General features: G+C 51.4%; 1 long non-coding RNA gene across 1 annotated transcript in view; it reads right to left on the bottom strand.

Moving 5' to 3' along the window:
• The window catches only part of LOC130605253 (uncharacterized), a 48,616-nt gene extending 30,663 nt beyond the window's left edge, over window positions 1-17,953 (bottom strand). Inside the window, exons 1-2 of the long non-coding RNA XR_008973648.1 lie at window positions 17,460-17,953; window positions 1,459-1,639 (exon numbers count right to left, since the gene is read on the bottom strand). This is a non-coding gene — a long non-coding RNA (uncharacterized LOC130605253). The remainder of the gene's footprint in view (window positions 1-1,458; window positions 1,640-17,459) is intronic.
• Window positions 17,954-20,169: the final 2,216 nt, after the last annotated feature.

Raw genomic sequence — 20,169 nt, 5'->3', positions numbered from 1 at the left:
GCAGCAGTTCAAGTGGAAGGGTAGGTGTCAGGGTAGTCAGAGGGGGCATCAAAGAAGTGAGGGCAGATGACAGGGTACTACCATAGCAGTAGGGAGATGCAGAGGAAGATGCACCCTTCTTGCCAGCGTCACCAGGTGGGACCTGGGCAGGAGAAGAGCAACTCATCACCTCCTTCAGGAGACACCACACCAGCATGCAACAACACAGATCCTACTGTCCCCTTCCCCTTGAAGAAAAGCAGCAGCCCCAAAACCTGACACAGAAACCCCCAGAGCCTGTTCAGAGCCTGAATCCACAGCCTGGCAGGTGCAAACCCTGAAACCTCCCCTCTAAACCCCACTCTCAGCACGCCTTCTGCCTGCCGCCTTGCCAGCAGCTTGTAGCTTTAGGGTCTTATTCTGGGGAAAGGCATCTCCAGGCACGTCCGTGCTCCTCAAGGGCCAGCAGCGCATCTGGGCCTGCCCAGGCGATGGGAGAAACAGCTGCTCCCTGCTCCCATCCCCACGCTGCAGCAGCATCAGCAGCACAGAGACATGCCATAGAACTAGTGCGGCTGATCTTCCTGCCTTCCCAGCAGAGGAGCTGGGAAAGGGGCACTGAGGGCAGCCCCAGGCAGCGGGAGGCCCTTTCAGGTGCTCCCAAGAGCTTTGCGCCCCAAAATGGGTCAGGCTCGGCACAGGGGCCCTCCACTGCCTGTGCAGGGCACACGGTGTTCCCATCTTATGAAACATGCTGTCTCCAGAAGGAAAACATCCCTCCTAGCTGGGCAGGAGCACCAGGGGACAGCAGCTAAGCAGCGACAAAGCGCACGCCCATCACCCCCAAAGCTGTGCCAGGTTGGGCTGGGTATTCAGAGGAGGTACCTGGCTAGGAAATGGAGGCCAGTGCCCTCCGTGGGGAACTGGGATACTCAAAATATCCGTGAGATGAGGAGGGAGGGAGAGCCCGTCCCCTGCACGCCCCACTCCCGGTACTGAGATGCCCACTGCTGCTCTGATGCAAGCTGCATCCCCAGGGGGACTCATTCCAGGGCCGCGGAGCCCAGCCATGCTGCTGGCCAAAGCAGCCGGCTGCTCCGCTGCAGCAGCGTCAGCCCCGCTGCCCCTTCTCCCAGGAAACAGGGGGAGGGCAGGGAAATGCTGTAGGCAGAAGAGCAGACAGGTGTGTGCCAAGGGAGGGATGGGAAAGGAGAGGAAAGCACTCGGGACTGCGCGCAGGGGACCCCTGCTGCTCGGCAAACATCCCCTCCCTGCACAGGCATGCAGAGCTGCAGGGAAAGGGGGTTGGAGAGGGGGAGCAGCTCTCCATAACGACGGGGGGGGGGGGGGGGGGGTCTGATGGATGCCTATATTTTGTTCACAGCTCAGCAGAAACCCCTCTTTTTCCCCTTCCTCACTCCTCTGGGTTAGAAGCAGGGATGGATAAAGGTGCACAGACAGGTGCTGAGGTTGGCTTACCTCGCAGTGCCAGTGCTGGGGATGCCCGGGTGTGCAGGAGGTAAATCCAGGGCTCTGCTCTCCTCGGCAAGTGCTGGGAAAGGCCTCTCTTCAGTCACATCAAGGAGTGGCCTGTGAGTAGGTGCTCCAGCTCACCGCTCGATCGAAGCTGCCATGGATTCATTGCGAACGACTTCGCCTTCTGTGAGGAGAGGAGGAAAGGGGAGGGAAAAAAAAAAGGAGGAAAAAAAAAAAGGGAAAAAAATCACCAGCTTAAGACTTGGAGGGTAGATTCACTTCTTTCTTAGGTTTCCAATGGCAACTGAATATACCACAGATGAAGATCCAGGGTGCATGTGCATGTGAATGTGTGTGTGTGGGAGGGACGGAGAGATGCACAGCTGCTGAGTCCACAGGCAGTGTGGGGTGTGAGCTGCTCAGGGCGTACTGGTGGTGATGGGTACAGACAACTGGACACAGGCAACAGGGCAGACAGACAGATGGAAGCAGATCTAAAGGATGGGAAAAGGATGGGCTGTTTCCTAAGAGCCTGTCTGTCCCACTGCATGCAAACAGGAGACAGCCCCTGGCCCTGTGCAGGGAGAAGGTGAAGTGTGCCTACGCACGTGGCCGCACACATGAAGGCAGGCTGTCTCCTGGCCCTGCTCACATCACTCCCCTGCAACTACACTGTTCACACTCAGACTGCTACACACATGCTGTATGCACACACACCGGCCTTTTCATACCCTCATGCACCACCCTCAAACACCCCCCAAATATTCAGAGTCCTTTCAAGGGGTAAGGTGTTCCTCTTCTTCATGTGCGTCCTGCACTGATGGGGTTGCACAGCTGTATTAACCTGCATACGTGGTGTTTCAGACAACCACCACACAACCACATCAACTCCACCCGGCCTCTTCCACCTCTCACAGCAAAAACATTTATATACAGCACAGCGAATACTGACCACTGCACAACTGCATGCTGGATGTTTGAACATACCTACCACACGAGAACTCCTGACCACTTACATGTAACTGTCACCAAACAGATGCACATCAGTTAATCAGCCCACCTCCATATCAAAGACCAGAAAAAGTGCCCACGTATACACACACACACATACACACCATCTATATCAGCACAAACACTGCAGCAACAAATCACAACACATACATCTGTAAGAAAAGAAAAGCACTTAAAACATATCCGCGCGCTGAGGAACGTAAGTCAGGCAAGCAGCACTAGCTGCCTATCACACACAAATGTACTATGCTTACAAATCGCCTGCAGCATACAAACTGATCGCATCAGATAACTGTTACCCACCTAACTCAGCCCACACAGCAGCATACCATCCTGATGGTAAACGCTAGCCCCAGCACCATCAAACACCAGCCATATTCTGTCACATGGAAAACACAAATACTCATCTACATCCAGCACAGGCAGACAAACACAAGCTACACGTGAAATGCAGCCAGCCAGCATCACTCAATACCCCAAAAATGACATTCTTCAAAGTTATGAAGCTGGAACTCACTTCAGAGGCAGCTGTATTGTTCTATGTACCTGCACGGGTGTGCACTCACACACACACCACTGCCACACCAGCTCTGCTTAAACTGCCTCCATCCCTGAGATCTTCCCCTTTTCTGCACTTTCTAGTTCTCCCCATTCTACCACCTCCCAGCAAAGCCCATGTGTCTGTCTGCTGACACATGTTGCAGCTCCTGGGAGCAAGGTCTCTGGAGCAGAAAGCCTGCAAAAGCATCCACACTCATCCCTTCTCCTTTTCTCCTTTCTTCTGGCATTAGATGTGTATAATTTGCATGCAAAGAAGAGTGCAAGGTCCCACCAGCCCCACGTGCTCTGAAATTGGCTGATGCTGGCATCAGGGGACGTGACTGCAAAACCTAAGCATGGTGAAGAAGTAGATAAACCCTTATGAGAAGCAGAGATTTGACCAGGATGGCACCAACTTCTTCCCAAGCCCCAGGAGAGACAAGGAGATGTGCAAGGTGGGTAAGAAGGAGTGATGGAAGGAGAGGAGTTTGGCCTGGCACCAAGGATGGCACAGCAAGCACTCTGCCAGACTTGTTTAACAAGCACGGTAGTGTCACAGCATGATACTGCTATCAGTGACTGAGAGCGATCAGGGTTCGGCATCAGAACGAGCCTGTGTACTGTGTACTGCTGGAATATGGGAGAGGCATGGGAAAACATAGGGTTGGGGCAGGGGGGGAAGAGCAGCTGATGTGGGTGCAACTGCAGGCATGTGGTGCAGGGGTCTGTAGCTATACTGGGAACAGTGGGTATTGGCACAGGTACAAAAAGAAGAGCCCACAGATACAAAGAGGCTGGCATCAGGATGGATTGGAGGCAGGCAATGCAAGGGTTGCAATCAGGTCTAGCTCCAGCTACACAGAGGAAAAATGGAGGGAGTCCCCCAAGCTCTGTCTGGTGCTATTGGACATAGAGACAGACCTCAGTAACGTGTACACTGCAATAGCCTCTTCCAGGAGCATTCTGCCCTCGCACACATTGTATGCCCAGCACCCTGATCCCACAGCTCTCCGCTGAACACCCCCAGCCCTTCCCCAGTGGATGCAAGTACAACTTCCCCACTGTTACTGAGGCATGCAGACTCTGCTCCCCAAAGCCACCTACTTCAAACCTTCCTCCAGAGCACTCCCACCTTCCCACATATATACCACACACATGCTTATGCGATACCATGGGAGGAGGCTGAAGAAACATGTGGGGAAGCCACCACCAACACCTCAACCCCTCCAAACCAGCCCCTCTTCCTCTCTACCTCCACCACTGGCTTTTCAGAAGTGCTTAGGAGTAAAAATTTCCCCTGTCTCATCTCAACTTGGCCCATGCACCCAGGCAATTTCAGCCTGCTAGGAATGCCTGCTCCTCGGCACTGTGCTCAGTTGTACCTGCATGGCTCTTCCCACAAACATTCATTGTGCATTACAGGAGATGAATAATGCAGGCTGAAAGGGGACAAGTGAGGGAGTCTTTCTGGGGCTCAGCAAGACACGTGTACAAAGCACAGTGGAGATGGAGTTGCCTCATCTGGTCAAAGCTAACTGATGCTGCTGGACCTGGAAAAGCCACCACAGCCTGAGATGCTACTTAGGTTAAAGTGCGGTCATGAAGGCAATCTGAACAGGCTTTTGGACCCAAGATTTCTAATAGGTGCTCAGAGATAACAGAGGTGTCGCTGTGGATAGGCAAGGAAGATCTTCATCTGTGAGATACTTATTACTGAGCTAAGCAGCTCAAGAGAGCCACTAGTGGAAAAGGAACATCATCCTAAACTGACCTCCAAACCATCTGCTCCTGTGCTTCAGGGGCATGGAAGAAGCACCATAACTGGCTAAACAGAAGGAAAAGGAGAGTAAAAGCAAGGCAAACAGAAGCCAAGGGGGATGCGTATGTGTGTTTTCACATGTACATCAGTGTGGCGTTCACCACAGGGATGTGCTTGCCTCACCTTCACATGCCAGTTTTATGCTGGCAAGCAAGGAAACCTGGAAGCCACAAAACCATGAATGTCTGTCAGTATTGCCATGAGTGTGTCCATCTGCATGGGATAATGCTGAAAGGGGGCAACACGGCCAACGTGGTGTCATGTGTGCACATGGGTATGCAGGAATGTGTGGCCTCTGGTGCTGTGCATGTGCCTGCCGTGGGCAATGGAATGCAGGTATTGATGCATGGAACATATATGTGTGTCTGTGTGCAAATATGATTTTTGCTGAAAACATGAGTGCATTTGTGAGATGTCACAGAGAATGATGTGTCCTCTCTGGGTGTCTCATGTGTGTGTCACAGCATTTAAACCTCTGGGCGTGCAACACCAGTGTGTTACTGCACGCCTGCAGAGTGAGCATCCTTGTGGAAGCAACGCTATGGGTACAGCACGATGAGTACTGCACGCACCCCTGGCTGCACACAGGTCTGCAGGGAGGGGATCCCTCTCGGCTGGAACACTCTGTCTGGCTCCTGCGCTGCCTCTCCTCCTGGTCTCTGCTTTTAATTTCTCACCTCCCCTCAGTTCCCCTCGCTCCCTGGCAGCAGTGTACTCTGCCCTAGGAACCAACTCCCACACAACACACAGCATGGGAACTCCTTTCCTTGCAGCTCCCTGGTATCTTTCCCTACCAAGTGCCAGGAAGGAAAGAAAAACCTCACTGGGCAACCTGGACTGGACCTATGTCCTTTCCATGCTCTTGTCACCTATTTACAACCCCATGAACTGCATCACAAACCCACAGACCTGCACCCCCAAACTCTGCACACTACAAACCAGACTCATGGCTTGCATGGGTTGGGTGCACAAATTGAAGTCAGCACAGCTCAAACTCACACCTCTGGAGCCAAAGCAACATGTCTTAGTTGCTCTGACATTGCTCCCTCATCAGAAGGCTGCCTTCAGCCAGATCCCACAGGAACTGAGTAACCTCCAGGCGAGGATCCAAAGCATGGAACCTGCCCACCTGCGGCATCTCCTGAGGCAGTGGGACTTTGGTAAGAAGAAAACCCCAAAGATATTTCTTTATTCCTTTAACCAATTCTGCACATCGTTACTTTCCTCCCAAACACCCTACCCTGAGCTCTGCTTGTTCTGATGCTGATCTAAATCACTCAAATTGAAATAGCAAACAACTGGCCTCCATTTCAGCCTTTGCTTATGCCCTATATCCCACTCAGAACCTATTCCCTTTGGAGGATAAAATTAGCACACAGGCACCAGATGTGAAAGTATGCATGCCTTCCCTGGAAGGCTTCAGGGGCTCCTAGCAAGACCCAGTTTCATCCAGGCCCAGGATCATAGACTTTTGCCTTGAAAATGCAGCCTAACACTGAAGTTTCACCTGTTTTGCTTCAATAACAATCCTGAATCTGTGATATCCCCAAACTTGACCCAACTCTCAACAACTTAGCCTCTAAGCTCAATTTTGCCCCCATTAATTTGTCTCCAGGTTTCTTCTGAACAGAGACCCAGCCTTTCATTTGTCGCTCACCAGCAAGGCAATGCACTCTTTACACACAAGGGTTCTCAGAATCAGATTCCTTCCCTAACATTTTCCCCACACTGTACAAGACAGGGATCTTCCCAGGTTTTTATCCTAGATTCCTGCTCACCACTAACACAGTTTGGGTGCCCTTTTCACTCCTGGAAGTCACAACCAGGAAATACAGCCCATTGTGTTAATATTTAAACACCCACAACATAAAGAATGGGGGCAGCCTCAGGACCTGTTCGTGGTTCTCCCTTGTGCAGCACCACCAGCATCACTACTCCACTTGCCCCAATTCTTTCCTCACCTCGAGGTCTTCCCTTCTGGCCTTGCACCCTCCTAGGCTTCACTAACAGCTCCTGCAGATGCCTTTCCCATGTCCTGCCCTGCAGCCTCATCAGCTTTCCCAGCTGCGCTGGGCCTGTGGTGAGTGAGCGCCTGATTACCATTCAAGCCAGATTCTCATTAGGCAGAAATGCCCCTCCAGGAGATCCATTAACAGTCCATAAGGTTAACTTAATCCAGCCAGTCCTGTGTGGTCTCTGCCCAAATTCCCTATTACATTAACAATCTTGAGCCTTAATTAGCATGTGAGGCAGAGGTGGCATTATTAATGGAGATAATACGGAGCATTAAGAATAAACAGGCCAGGCTGTCTCTCCCCGACCATGCATGCAAATCCTCTTCTACACAGAAACAGCATGAGCTTTCCCCATGGGCAGCACATGCTGAGAGGCTGTAGTGCCCCACACCAAAGACAAGCCCTGGGATGTACGGCCAAGCTGGTGCAGGAGGACAGCAGAGAGGAAATGGGATCCCAGAGAGACCCTTCATCCACTTGGGAGAAGGACTGCCAAGAAGAAGAGGACAATGGGGAGAGGGAAATCCTTACACTGGAGAGGAGCAGTCATGTGCCTGACTAATCAAGCTATCCTGTTGTTCTGGAAGGCTTGGGAAAGCAAGGCCAGATACAAGAATCTGTATTCCCTTGCAACTCCAGTTCACACTGCCATACATGTACACTTAGGCTAAGACAATAGGCGTACACCTTTGAACATGTGTGCAAGGAAGGGGTGTCTGCCTGATGGGGAGCGGACTGTAGCGGCTAACTGCAGCTGGGAAAGATGCTCTTCATGAGTCTCCTTTCTGACCACTGAGCCTTGGTACACTGAGAACGCAGTCCAGGACAGAGGGGGTACAGGTGAAGGAGGGAAGCAGTCATCTGTGGGATCAGAGAACAAACGGGCTGGGGCTCCTCCTCAGCACAGATTCACTGTGTGGTGGGGAAGGGATGGGTCCATGTTGGGTCACAGTTATCAAATCATCTTGGTCAACACAAGTGAAGGGGCAGCCTGCTTCAAACCCCCTCCCATCCCAAGCAGACCCAGCTGCTCCCCTGGGTGAGAGATGGGTGAAACTGGTGCTGCCAGCAGCAGCGAGATGCTGGGGAGGAAGCAAAGGCCATAAACTGGTCAGGGCTGCACAGTGTGCCAGCCAGGCTGTGTGAGGAGAGCTTACATATGGCCTGCTGCCCTTCTGCCATCCCACAAGCTTGACGCTTTCTTCTCAAACACACACTTGCAAAAGCATAAGACAAGCAAGGGGAGGAGGGAAGCAGAAGAAGCCAACCCAAGGAAGCAGTCTAATGACAGCACTTCTTGACTGCTAATTCACACCTCCAGCAGCACCCGGCAGGCTGAGAAGGGAATGGGAAGCTTGCCATGGAGACCTGTGACTGCAGGGAATGGCATCCTGGCTTGTTCCTGAGGCCTGACCCACGCTATTCCAGCTGTACATCACTCTGCTGTGATCGGCACGTCCCTCTAGGCTTTGCAGAGAGGCTTGTGCTGGGTGCAGTTGTCCCTGAAGCACAGAGATATACCCTGTGCATTGGCCCTAAAGCACGCAGCCTGCACTAAGTAGCCTTGCTTAGCCAGGAGTGGTGCTGCAGGCTGAGACTGCTCTCTCCCGGGGCAGCAACAGCGCTGTGCTCAGCATCAGCCCAGCTGCCTTTACTGCCCAGGGGCACAGTGGGCAGCAGGCAAGGAGCTCTCCCACTTAGCAGCACAGCTCCTCCAGGCCCACCAGCCAGCCCCTGCCAAATCCATTTGTCCGATCTTGCGCTTTCTACTAATCCTGTTGAGCCATCCTTTAAGTTGCTCTGAGGCAGAGATAGAAAATACAAGCGATGCCTTGAGAAGCTTCCCCTGACCTTGCTCAATTCAAGATAAAGGGCTTTGATTTAGAAAAATTACAGTGGGGGTCTGTCACTGATCCATCACATGGATTAAAGGAGAACAAACAGAGACACAGGATGCTGCCCGTGTTAGGTGAGCAGACAGCGAAGGGAAGAAAGGTTACAACCAGCATGGGGGAGGAGAGAGAAGAAAGGAAAGGGCAGAAAGTGAGAGGGGAGGCAGAAAAGACACCTTCTCCTTCACCATCTCCACTCTTGACTGCTAGCATACGCGGTGTGAAACAAGAAGTCTCACCACCTTCCTTAGCATGTAAGAAAGAGTGAGGCAGCTGCACTGTCCCTGTGTGTGACCAGGCTGGGAATGGGTTGCTGGGGCTGAAGAGGACTTCCTTGCCCCCTGAGAGGCATCCAGTGGGGAGCAGAGACTGAAATCTCAAGGCATAAATGGCTGCTACAGACATCTCACCTCCACTGTCTCCCCTGATGTTGTTCCTCTCTGCCTTCACCCCTTGCCCCTTCCTTCACACCAGACCTCTCCCCTCATCTCCTCCCCTTGATGCCAGTCCTAGCCTTGGTCACATCTGGCAGCATCTAAGCAGGCTTTCCACACTCACCTCAGTCACCTACTGCCTTTAATCCAAAGCTTACCCAGAACATTGTTTCTCTGTAGGAAATATAACGTCTACCAGGGCACCTTCTTCTTTACCTTCCAATACCACGAGGTTGTTGCACCCCACCAGGGACTTTTTCTTCCCAGCATGAGTTCCCTCCCTCTGAACCTATTGTGCTTGAAGACCACTCACCGATGGTGGCCGATGCTTCATTTTCATTCATCTTTTCTCCATAACCTGGCTGTGGGCCTCAGCTAGCCAGGAAACATGAGAAAATCTTAATTTCAGCCACGGTTTTGTTGCTGTATCTCTCAATCTGCCATAGGAAAGCCTAGCCCTGACCTGGAAGCTTACTCTTGGGTATCTCTTTCAAGTAGGTCAAGATGTTCCTGTGCTGTGCTTAGGCCTGAGTCTCCTCATAGGTGGTCCATGTCTTCTTAAACGCCTCCTTCCACTCTCTTCCACCACCCATTATTACACCAGCAAAACAGCCAAGCCATACTTTCCCCTTGCTTCTACAGACTGTCCCACCATCAACTGTCTTACCTGAATATGCTTCAGTAAGAGCTCAGATCAAATCTCTATCACCTTTCAATGCCCTCACTTGCTGTGTATTGACCACTCCTGCCTCTGCTGACCACCAGCACCCATGGTCAGAGAAGCTATCCTCACATCCTGAGGCCCACTTCAAAATTCCCCTTCCTATTTTCCAAGCCTCCTAGAGTCTTGCCCAGTCCTGTCTTGATGTTCCAAGGGCACACTAAAATGATTCCAGAGATTTTGCCCAGCTTCTTAACCTCCTACAACATGCCACTGCAGCTGACACAGAAGTCTATACCTTTGTGGACTTGGCACAGCTCATAGGTGTGATGTCTCTTCCCATCCACGTCTAGCAATGCCTCATGTCCTTCTGTCACTACAAAGATGAAGTGCTATAGCCAAGAAAGAGGCAGCTGGTATATGCAGAAAGATGAAAGTTGAAGGCCTACTGGAAAAGAGGCAATAGAGGCCATAAAACAAGACAGGTCTATAAAACCACAGATGACACAGGATGGGTAGAGGAGGCATATGTTTAAATATCTCTTCCCACCCAAAAACTGAGGGCCAGAAAGTAGCAGGTTCAAGACAAATGACAGGAGATTTTGCAATGCACACTGAGTGTTTATGCTGCATGACTTCCTACCATGACATGTTCTGGGTGCTAGTGCTTCACCTGATTTCAAAAACTGGCTGGATAAATTCAGAGAAGAAACAAATCCATAGAGATCTAGGAAGTGTGCAACAGATCTGCCATCACAGGGTCCGTCAGCCACACATCACTGGAGGCCAAAAGAGTGCTCAGAAAAAGTACTCCTAGACAGTTGACCTGTCTTTATGCTCTTCCTCTTGCCTCAAACACTGCTAGGGATCTGGAGACCAGAAAGACCTCACACCTGGCTCAGTAGGGTCCTTCTTATACTCCTATGGTTTTCAATAGCCAGGCTGATGCAGAAGTCATGGGCAAATAGTACCTCTGTGTAGCAATATCATTTTGGTACATTTGATCCTATTGGAAGTATTGACAAGGAAACAAACAACAGAGTCCATTCCAAGAAGGACTTTTTTTCCCTCTGCCCTAAAGCTGTAAAGAGATCTGAAGCCATTTAAAGCAGTCATCCTCAGTACAGATCCTTGCTGGGAATAACATCTGTGCTTCATTCCTACCCCTCTCAATACCTAGTTCCAGACTTTTTAAGATCAAATCCCTTTTCCCTGTTGATAAACATGGAGCCCTTTCAGCAGACCATCTGTAACAGGGCCAATGCTCCTGAAGCCCTTTCCATTTCACTGACCTGTCTATCACACTATTAATGGCAACCTCTCCACACTAATCCTTTTATTATGATCTGACTCAATTTTCCTGGCCTGTGACTGCAATGGGGTGAAAAAGGAGGGGTGTTAATCTTTCTGACCTTGTTGTCCCAATTTTGAACCATCTGTAAGCAGGAATTCAGAGGAGGGAAGTCTGATCCTCCTGACCCCACTGTCTCCATGCCAAGCTATCTTTGTCTGGAAAATGGGAACCACTTGCTTTGGTAGGTTCAGCCTGTACCCTCCTAGAAAACTGTTGTGGCAAAGCCCCTTTTCACCTACAGGATCGCTTTCTGGAGTACCTCTTCAGACAGAAAGGATGGAGAGGTGGAAGGAATAACATCCTCCACCTCCATCAGACTCCATTTACTCATTCCTCCTGTACTGCCTCTCTGCTCCCTCAACAACGGTGTGTGCAGGTTCTCCCCAGCGGTGAGATAGGGTATCAATAAAAGGTGAAAGACAATCAAACACCTCTTGGAATTCTCTTGGCAGCGGTGCGTATGAAGAAGAGGCCTTGCAGATCACTCCACCTCCACCACTGTCCATGGTGTTCATGCTCGTTCCCTCCACCCCTCTTCACCACCATGTGTTTCTTTGCTGCAAGCAGTTGCATCTCCATAAACCTGCCAGACTATTCCATAGTCAGTCTGAGCACTTGTACCAGGAAGCTTGCATGTATCCTCAGAGCCAGCCAAATATTCACCTTTTTGCTCAGCCTCATCCCATACTTCTGAGTTTGCCCATCTTTTTCCACATTTAATAATCTCTTCATTTCCTTGGTGTTTACAGTCCTCAAATACTTGTTAACTGTTATAGTATCATCATTTAGTCAAGCTCTACATATTTAGCTCTTTTAATCTCTCCTCATAAGTAAGTCCCTCTAGCCCTTTCATAATTTTTGTTGCTCTTCTTTGAATTCCCTCCAACTTATTTATTCACCCTCCTTCAGCTAGCATAGCACCCAGGATTGAATGCCAGGTTTTTCAGACCGGTCTCAATAAAGCCTTGGAAATATTAATTGGTTCTCCTTGTGCTTCACAGCTTGTTGTTTCTGGATGTACTTGAGTACACAGATGCCAGGAAAGCTAACTCACTTCATACATGTGGCACCAGGTAATACAACTCAAGACTATCTCTTGAAGCACAAGACCTCTGCCCAAGGAGAGGAAGAAGAAGAATCGCAAGAGGTGGGGAGAAGAAGATATATGAACAGGTAGGATGGATGTCCTCCAGCTGAGCATGGCACACAACTACAAACACATACTTAGATTGAGACATCAAGTACTGAGGTTTGGACATCAAGTCCAAGAGATGGAAAAGGTGCTTATACATACCCATACACATGATCACTCCAGATATAAACCAATTACCTGCATCACACACAGGCTCATACACAAATGCACACAGGAACACACGGATACATGGATAACACAGACGAAGCCGAAGAGGAAATGAGCTACACATGCGCACACAGACTTTGTGCACACACAGATGTGACCTGTGCATACAAGAGGAACGGACAAAGCCTAGAAGAAAATGGTTCTCTGCCTGTTTACAACATACATGTTCTCATGCATAAACCAGTGTTCCCAGAGGAAGCACAGCTCATGGAGTCCTCACAGGAACCTAAAATTACACAGGCAACTCTGACCCATCTGGTCTACAGACTGAGTGCATGAGCCATGGAAAGAATGAACACAAACATATGATACCTTGCCTTAAGGCAACTGGTAGCCTGTACCCCATCCTGAGACACAGTCTGCATACCTACAGTGCCTTCCATGGTGATTAGCTTATCACCCAAGCCATTCAGAAGTTAGGAGGGAAGGAAGGAAGGGACTTCCCCATATGCCAGTTGTGGCACTTCGTGACACCCTCTCCAGGTCATGCTACTGATGATCCTTCCTATTTGCTTCCTATCCCTGCTGTCAAACTAACTGACACCCACATGAGTCAAAAGTACCTACAGTTTCTTGCAAACAGTCCTTCCCCTACAGCTTACTGAAACCAGATGGGTGTAACTCTTGTGTGAAAAGCTGAAGATGCACTCCCCGGGGTGACTGTAGACAGGAAGGAATAGACCCAGCACATCAGCTGGGTCAGCACAGGACGATGGATGGGCCTTACCTTCAGCAGTAGGACAAATTCTCCTATGGGGCTTTGATCCTGTGCCTATCTCCATGGTGTCTGGTGCTATGCTATAAGGCACCATGTAGCCGCTGTGTCTACCCAGGGCTGTCTGGGAACCCTAAAGACTCTCTGCAACATCAACATAGTGACCAAACCCATCAAGTTATTCACCTCAGCCTGGCTCTTAATAGCTTGTTTCCCACCCCTTATAATGCTGTGGAAAGAATGACAACTGCCCTTCCCTCCTTCTGTACTTCAGCTGGTCAGTTGGAACTGGGTTTCCTCTTGGCTTATGAGTGTTGAGCAAATGAGGTCATTTCTCCTCAGTGACAGAAAACTGGTCAGTGCGGTCTGTGGGGAAAGCAGTTCATCTCAGGCAATGGCTAGGTACCCCTGAGCTCCAAGGAGACCTGAAGAACTGCTGTAATCCCTTAAAGAGGAGGTCAGGCAACAGCAAAGCAAGCTACCAAGCTGACACCAGCTGGGGAGCACAGGAAAGCCAGGACACAAATGCAGCTGTAACTGCTGCCAGACCATCTAGCCACTGACGCAAACGCTACAGCAGTCCCACAGTCACTGTCACCTCCGAAGTGCCAAGCCTGACCCATATGAGGCTTTAAATACAGCCTTCATCTGGATCACAGCTGACCCAGCAGAGAGAAGGGACTGGAGGTCAGTCATAGCCCTTTGGTCTGCTCCCTGAGCTTTGCACTCTGCCATTCCAGCCCCAAAAAGAGGACTTCACGCCCACACACCCAGTGTAGGAGGTGGCTCCCATCAGCCTGCTTCCCTTCAGTTGGCTGAAATCCATGTCCTCCTTAATCCCTCTTCCCACCTGGAAAGGCATTGAGGAACACTGACCTCTGCCCCCAGAGAACCCCAAATAGAGCTCAACACCCTCCTGTAGCTCAGCATCAGGACCAGCATGAACAATCCCCACCAGCAGAACCTGCAGTGCTACTGAGGATGCTCCAGCTTTCCCCATACCTGCTGGCAGGCTGGGATCCCTCACTGCTCCATGGAGAAGGAAAGCAAAAGCTCCTCCATTCCCAGAAAAGGGGGTATTTTCCTGGAACACCTAACCTGCTCCTGTCCTGCTCTGGTACCCAAGCATGGGTGAGGGCTACAAGTGTGTTTGGGGGACACCACATGCCTCTCCCAGAGCATGGCTCTGCCCATCAGCTCACCAGAGTGTGAGGACAGGGGTGTTCCCTGCATGTCCTCAACCCTCCTTCACACTAATAACAGAAAGAACTTAGCCCAGGTCCACGCTTGGGGAACTGAGGACCCGAGGGGAAAAAACACACTATTTGAGATGAGGGAGAGAGCAGCCAGGGCTCTTCCTCTTAGCAAATGTGCTGATGCTTTCTGACACATCTGCTGACAGCACTGGGAGGTTTCAACAGGCCTGATTTGACCACTAGCTTTTCTCCCAGGTGAGCAGGGCTCTCCACTACTCTTCAACAGAGTTAGATGAGGCAGCTGCACTCTGCCTGAAGCTGCATCTGGCTTCTGATGTGACCCAGGTAGGAATAAACGCCATGGACATCATTGCCGCTATGCTTCCCTCCCCTCTGCTTCCCCCCTGCCTGTGATTTCCACCTTTCTGATTTTAACCACAAGCTGCCCCCCAGCAAAACCTCCACCTCCGTATGCCCCATTTTCCCAAACGCCCTCTCTACCCTCCAAGCAGCTTCTGCTCCACAGTTTAGCTTTGCACCAGCGCGGCGGATCAGGCAGCGTATTCCCAAATACCCACTTTGCCTGGAGCTGGGTGAAGAGAAGGAAAGGCCATTCATTCACAGTTCTTCCTTTGGTGTCATACTTTTTTTTTTGGGGGGGGGGGGGGGGAAGGGGGCAAGGAATGAAAGCAGCTTGCTTGATTCTGACATATCTACATGCTTGTGAGTTGGATGCCCTGAAAGCAAACCACCTCCCAGAGGGAAACAACAGGGTGAGGAGGGTGGCAACTGGGGGGGGGGAGCTGGGGGAGAAAGATTTCTAGGCTGAGGAAATTAGTGGGATGAAAGTGGCTGTTTCTCACCCCTGGCACCACGTCAGCACCCCTCCACTCCCTGCAGCTTCCTCACTGCTGCTGGTACGGTCTGCATAGAGCAGGGAGGCAAAAGGGGAGCTCTATTTAAATATATTAATAATGCATGTTCCATGCACATGAAGCTTCCTTTGAATAGAACATCAGTGATGCTGTCGGGCTGTGCTTCCTGGGACACAGGAGTGTGTGGGGACAGGGCGGGGGATGCAGGTCACCAGAAATGCCCTTCTACCCTGGCACAGTCCCCTTCCTCCCCCTTCACCCCAGCTCCCCACTTCACACACACTCTTCTCCCTCCCACCTCCCAGTGCATGACAAATTCCTTGGCACACAGCATGCAATGCAGCCAGGCTCCCCAGTCCCCTAGGCCCCCTCCAGGGACATGGACCCACCCCCTCTTCTCCCCACTCCACATAATCTTTACCCCTCCCGGCTCCAATCTCAGCAATCCTCTTCCTGCTCCATAGTTTGGTTTATAGCTCCCTACCTCCAGGGTGGGGAGAAGCGCTGTGCTCTCCAGCCTTTAGGGGAAAGGAGGGGGAGCAGCTCCTGAGTCGGGCCTGCACATGGGCACCCACTTTTGTGTGCACACACCAGCCCCCAGCAGCAGACGCTTGTGTGAGCCTACAGTGGGTGCCAACGGACCGCTGGCTGTGCACGGCTGCAAGATGCGCGCGCCCGCAGCGCCTGAGCGATGCTCTTCTCCCCATCACCAACACTTCCTTCCCTGGGTGCTTGCAAGGCTTGCAAGCATATTGTTTGTGCACAGCCACCCCTGCCTCCACACGCACACACATGCAGTATGCACACGTGTGCTCACATGCATGCACAGAGGTAAGGGGGAGCCACACCAGCACACACAGGAGAGGGCATTACACACAGCAGCTCCCAGATATGCTGCCCGCTGCAGCATTAGCAGATTTATGCTGCCTTTACCCAGCCAGATCCAAGCTCTGGAATGGGAACAGCAGCAGCTGTGCACTCCTGCCTGTCCTGGGATGAGAATAGGATGCGTCTGTTCGTCTCTCTCCCCCACCCCCATACCTCCTCCTTCCCCCTCCTCTTGCTCCCATTCATTCATTCAGCTTCTCCTCCCCCATCCCATGCTCCAAAGCAAGAGGATCCTTATGCATAAAAATGTGGGCATGCTTTTTCTGGTAGAAAAAAAAAACAAAATGGTCACACAGACCCCCTGCAAGCAATGCATATAGACATACGTGTGCATTTGAGTAGCTGTCCTGGGCCCCTACATAAATACCCAGCTCCCTCCGCCACCACACGCACACTCACACACCCGACAGACACCACGCAATGACTTTTCTGCAGCCAGTCAGCCTCCCGTCAGAGCAGTGTAAAAGCAGAGCAGAGATTTACTCACTCCCCTGCATCCAAACCAGGCGAATGTTCACACACCACACACAGAGACAACACACACACACACATCACTGTCTGAAAAGGCTCCCTGGCAAAGTTTGCTAAGAGGCAGGGAGCAGGGGGCTGTGGGATGAGGCTGTCTCCTTCTGCGGGCAATAAACCTATATGTCAGTGTATCTCTACCTGTATATGCACATGCATGTATATAATATACATATATAATATACATATATAAGTATACACACACAGAGACACACACATACATACCTATACGTACATATACACATATGCCCTCCTCTTGTGAGGTTTGAGTAGAAGCAGACCAGTCAAACCCAGCTGCGTGCAGCAAGCCCTGATCCTATTCAGCATCCTGATCCTAAGCGAGTTGCACACACACACACACACACACAGAAAGGGGGACCTATCTCCAAGCCTCCCTCCTTCCCATCACCCCGTGTGGGCATCATCTCCCCCTCACCCCAGGCCACTTCCCCATCTCCCATGCACTCACCCCTTGCCTTCATCCTCAGCTCAGAGACAGCCACCCCCCACCCAGAGGGTACATGCATAGGCTGGAGGAGAAAGGCAATCCATCCATCCTGCCTTTCTCCCTTTCTCCCCCCCACCCCGGTCCTCCCCCTCCAATCTCAGCCGCTTCTCCGAGAGGCGACACGGACAACAGGGAGCCGAGGACACGCAAGGCAGCTGCACCAGGACCGCACACAGAAACGTGTCACACACGCACACGCATGCAGACATACCTGGTTCTGGAGGGGCGATTGCTCCCTGCTTCCATACCAGGCATGGCTGAGATGAAGTGCAGGCACAAAAGACCCCTGTCTTTGAGCAACTTGGAGCCCCGCAGGGGTGTGTGCTCTTAAGAGGGGGGGTCCCCCACCTTGTATCAGTCACCCCTGGAACTGCGCTGTCCCCTGCTCCACAGCTGTCTCATTCCCGGCTGCACCTAGGCAGCGCTCCCAGCCACGCACACACGCGAGCACGGCAGCAGCAGTCCGGGGAGGGCACGCACAGCCGGAGGATTTGCTGCCTTCGCCGCATCCGCATCACTGGGGGAAGAAGGCAGTAAGGGCTGTATTGGTATTTAAAACGCAAGTGATTAATTCGCCACAGGCTCGGCTGATAGGGCTCTGGGAGCAGAGCCGGCGCTGCTTCTCCCAGCTGGGAAGGCTGTGACAAGAGAAGGTCCCAGTCTCATAGAGCCAGCTCCGAGCTCTCCTTGACTGCACAGCCACTGCTTGGGTACAGGCAGAAAGGGGTGGGCCTCCACCGGAGACATGAGCACGCATGCAACAGCTGCTGGGGAACTGCATACACACACCGTTTCCTTCCAACAGCTGCTGAACAGCTACACACAACATACAACAGCTTCCCAGGAACACACACAAGCAACAGCTGCTGGGGAATCACAGTCGCGCACACACACAGAGGCTACTGCTTCTCAGAGCCGAGCCACCCGCATGAAAATACAACAGCCTCTAGGAATGATGCAGGTACGAGTAACAGCTTCTGAGGAGCTACACACACACACATATGCATGCAACAGCTGTAGACCTACTGACACAGGTATGTGGGAAACTACAACTCAATATATACCCCTGTGGTGTTTACTAAGAAAACTGACATACAGAAATGCAACAGGAGGTGAGAGAAACCTTTCATCGGCACACAAACACACATGTGACTGCTCTGGGGAGTCTGTCTGTCATATAGCTCCCCCAAATCACCACACACACAAATGCAACAGCTCCTCAGAAATCACCCTCAACCACATTCCCTCAGGTACATGCAACACTCACTGGAAGAGCTTCCACCTCCCCGTGCCCAAACCCACACATGCCTGTGCTGATGGAGATCTTGCCTACAGTCAGAAACAAACATCCATGTGTACCCGGTGCTGGGCAGCCAGACACAGCTCAGCCCCCAGATACTGCACACAGGTCTAGCGGAAGGTGTCCCTGCCTGTGGCATGGGGTTGGAAGTGGAGGAACTTTAAAGTCCCTTCCAACACAAACCACTCTGTGATTCTATGGTTCTCATATGGGCTAGGAAAACACCTTACCAAACACAGAGTGACTCTAAAGAAATGACTGCCCAGCCTGTTCATGGAGAGCACAAACACACGTGACAGTTCGACATAAACAAGGAGGGATGTCTATGTGCAGATGCACAGACCACAACTGAAGGGACATGATGCATCCCTCACACTCACCACAGCTGTGAAGGGACTGCCTGTCTCACTTGGGTATGCTCAGACAAGCAACAGCTGTGCAGGAACTTAGGAACACAGGGCATTGGATGGGAGCTGGCTTTCTGGGATGTGCAATCCAGTCTCCTGCTATTCCAGGCAGCCACACCATAGAATCACAGTCAGAGACGTCTCCAGGTCCATCCTAGCCCTTTGAGACCTCTTGCTCCCTGCTCACAGGCTGTTCTGGCCCCCAGCCATGCTGATGTTAGAAACCTGCCCAACACCTGCATTTACTCATGACCAATTCACACCCACATGTCCTTGTACCAGCTGTCCTTCACAAAGGTATGAATAAAGGTTGCGAGAACAAATGGAAATGCTCCAAAACCTCCACTTGCAGCTGAACAGACACCATCTGCACCCCTGCCTCGCACAGACATATGCAATACATCCAGGTGAAGACATTCCTCCCAGCACAAAGATCAACAGCCTGTAGCAAAAGACACCTAACCCTGCCACCGCAGCACTCACATGCAGGTGGGTACGGACATACAAGCACTTGTAACCTCTGATGGGAAGCTAATGGCTTTCTTCATGCAGTCCAAGAACTGCAGAGGAATTACTCTGCCACAAACCCCCATTGCAATCAGTACTATTATTAAATGTGTTGAATTGTGATGTTCAGTTGCATCACCCATAGCCCACCTCCCCGTCCGGCTAGTTGTGGTGTAAATACAGAACAATGTAACTACCCCTGCATCTATCTGCAGATCTACAGGGGGCACTGAGCTCCTTTGATTCTTCTCTCTGTTGGTAGAGAAATAACCCCATGCAAATCCAAACCCAGCACATATGGGGCTGCTCTCAGCTTCTTCACATGCATACAGCATCCTCACGGATGGGACACCAAGCCCACAGACTGAAGGGGAGGAATGGGGACTGAAACAGCGAGTAGCCCTACAGGAATGAGTTGCCTATGTCAAAACACAAGCAACAAGTGCAAAGGACCCATCTGTAAAACTAGCCCCAGGCATCACATGTATCCATAAGGTATAAACACACAAGGTCAGCCCTGTTGAAAAACAGCACACAGGAAGCTTGCTGTAGCCTCTTTTACTCAAAACCTGCAGACCCAAATGCGAAAGAACACACAGCCACACACACTGTGCTCGGAGACAGGAGGTGAGCAGCTCTGAGGACACTTCTGGATGTTCCCTGAACCATCTGTAGATGTCTGTTCTCACAGATTAAATGCCAGAGCT

This window comes from Pezoporus wallicus, unplaced genomic scaffold, assembly GCF_028554395.1.
Source record: "Pezoporus wallicus isolate ANWC-B61680 ecotype Strahan unplaced genomic scaffold, APGP_CSIRO_Pwel_v1 contig_2871, whole genome shotgun sequence".
Taxonomy (NCBI): Eukaryota; Metazoa; Chordata; class Aves; order Psittaciformes; family Psittacidae; genus Pezoporus; species Pezoporus wallicus.
This window is presented reverse-complemented; position numbering and strand designations above follow the sequence as displayed.